Raw genomic sequence first — 2,805 nt, forward strand, 5'->3', positions numbered from 1 at the left:
AGAGGATGAATACTCATCAGAGCTCATGAAGGACAGAAGGAGGTTCAATGGAATCTCTATGGTCTCTAGATGAGCCTCAGATTCCTTTGGTTCCTCAAAGGGAAACTCCTTATTGGTCACTGAGCATCCCAGGAGGTCTTCCTCACTAGAATTCACGTCCTCCCCCTCCTCTTTGGGTTCGGCCACACCAAGTAAGGTAATGGCCTTGCACTCTCTTTTTGGATTCTCTTCTGTATTGCTTGGGAGAGTACTAGGAGGAGTTTCAGTGACCCTTTTACTCAGCTGGCCCACTTGTGCCTCCAAATTTCTAATGGAGGACCTTGTTTCATTCATGAAACTTAAAGTGTCCTTAGATAGATCAGAGACTATATTTGCTAAGCTAGATAGATTCTGCTCAGAATTCTCTGTCTGTTGCTGAGTGGATGATGGAAAAGGCTTGCTATTGCTAAACCTATTTCTTCCACCATTATTAAAGCCTTGTTGAGGCTTTTGTTGATCCTTCCATGAGAAATTTGGATGATTTCTCCATGAGGGATTATAGGTATTCCCATAGGGTTCCCCCATGTAATTTACCTCTGCTATTGCAGGGTTCTCAGGATCATAAGCTTCTTCTTCAGAAGATGCCTCTTGAGTACTGTTGGATGCAGCTTGTAATCCATTTAGACTCTGAGAAATCATATTGACTTGCTGAGTTAGTATTTTATTCTGAGCCAATATGGCATTCAGAGTATCAATTTCAAGAACTCGCTTCCTCTGAGGCATCCCATTACTCACAGGATTCCTTTCAGAAGTGTACATGAACTGGTTATTTGCAACCATGTCAATGAGTTCTTGAGCTTCTGCAGGCATTTTCGTTAGGTGAATGGATCCACCTGCAGAATGGTCCAATGACATCTTTGATAATTCAGACAGACCATCATAGAATATATCCAGGATGGTCCATTCTGAAAGCATGTCAGAAGGACACTTCTTGGTCAGTTCCTTGTATCTCTCCCAAGCTTCATAGAGGGATTCACCTTCTTTTTGTTTGAAGGTTTGAACATCCACTCTAAGCTTGCTAAGCTTTTGAGGAGGAAAAAACTTGGCTAAGAAAGTCGTGACCAGCTTATCCCAAGAGTTCAGGCTATCTTTAGGTTTAGAGTCCAACCATATTCTAGCTCTGTCTCTTACAGCAAACGGGAAAAGCATAAGCCTGTAGACCTCGGAGTCAACCCCATTGGTCTTGACAGTATCACAGATTTGCAAGAATTCGGTTAAGAACTGAAAAGGATCTTCTGATGGAAGTCCATGAAACTTGCAATTCTGTTGCACCAGAGAAACTAATTGAGGCTTTAGCTCAAAATTGTTTGCTCCAATGGCAGGGATTGAGATGCTTCTTCCATGTAAGTTGGAATTTGGTGCAGCAAAGTCACCAAGCATCTTCCTTGCATCGTTATTATTTTCGGCCATGTCTCCTTCTTTTTCGAAAATTTCTGTCAGATTTTCTCCAGAGAGTTGTGATTTAGCTTCTCTTAGCTTCCTCTTCAGAGTCCTTTCAGGTTTAGGAACAGCTTCAACAAGAATGTTCTTATCCTTGTTCCTGCTCATATGAAAAAGAAGAGAACACAAAAGAAAATATGGAATCCTCTATGTCACAGTATAGAGATTCCTTTATGTGAGTAGAAGAAGAAAAGAAATTCGAACACAGAAACAGGGAGTGGTTTTGAATTTTTAAGAAAGAGAAGTGTTAGTAGATAAATAAATAATTAGAAGGAGGTGAGAGAGAAGAATTTTCGAAAATAATTGAAAAGAAAAGAAAAATATTTTTGTTTTGATTTTGAATTTTGGTTAGAATTCGAAAATTAAGAAAAAAAATAAAATTAAATCAAATTAAAATTTAAAACAAATAGTTAATTAAAAAGGAATTTTGAAAAAGAGGTTAGTGATTTTCGAAAATTAGAGAGAGAGAATTAGTTAGGTAGTTTTGAAAAAGATAAGAATTAAACAAGATAAGATTAAATAGAAAAAGATTTGAAAATCAATTTTGAAAAGATAATAAGTTAGAAAAGATTTTGAAATTGCTTTTGAAAAGGATGTGATTGAAATTTATTTTGAAAAAGATTTGAAAAAGAAATTTAAAAAAATTTGATTTTGAAAATTAAAGTTGATTACTTGACTAACAAGAAACAAAAAGATATGATTTTAAAATTTAAAGATTGAACCTTTTTAATAGGCAAGTAACAAACTTTAAAATTTTTGAATCAATCACATTAATTGTTAGTAAAGATTTTGAAATTACGTAACAAAATAAGAAAAAGATTTTTGAAAATCAATTTGAAATTTTCGAAAGTCATAAAAGAAAAATGAAAAAGATTTGATTTTTAAAAAAGATTTGAAAAAGATAGAATTTTTAAATTGAAAATTTGATTTGACTCATAAGAAACAACTAAATTTTTAAAACTTTTGACTAAATCAAATCAAACTTACAAAAATTATGAGTGAAATAAGGGAAAGATATTCTTTTTTATTTTTGAATTTTTAATGATGAGAGAGAAAAATATCAAAAAGACTCAATGCATGTAAATTATGAATCAAAACACACAATGCATGTAAGAACACTTTGAATGTCAAGATGAACACCAAGGACACTTTGAATGTCAAGATGAACATCAAGAACATAGTTTTGAAAATTTTTAAGAAAAGAAAAAGATGCAAGACACCAAACTTAAAAATTTTTATTCTTTAGACACTAATAATTCAAGAATGCATATGAAAAACAAGAAAAGACACAAAACAAGAAAATATGAAGATTAAACAAGAGGATTC

The 2,805-nt window shown here is 33.5% G+C and overlaps 1 non-coding gene across 1 annotated transcript; it reads left to right on the forward strand.

The window, feature by feature from the left end:
* The first annotated feature begins 948 nt into the window (after window positions 1–948).
* Window positions 949–1,056, forward strand: LOC112725917 (small nucleolar RNA R71). Its single transcript, XR_003164996.1, has one exon. It is a non-coding gene; the product is annotated as a small nucleolar RNA R71 (small nucleolar RNA).
* Window positions 1,057–2,805: the final 1,749 nt, after the last annotated feature.

Source organism: Arachis hypogaea, chromosome 11 (assembly GCF_003086295.3).
Source record: "Arachis hypogaea cultivar Tifrunner chromosome 11, arahy.Tifrunner.gnm2.J5K5, whole genome shotgun sequence".
NCBI lineage: Eukaryota > Viridiplantae > Streptophyta > Magnoliopsida > Fabales > Fabaceae > Arachis > Arachis hypogaea.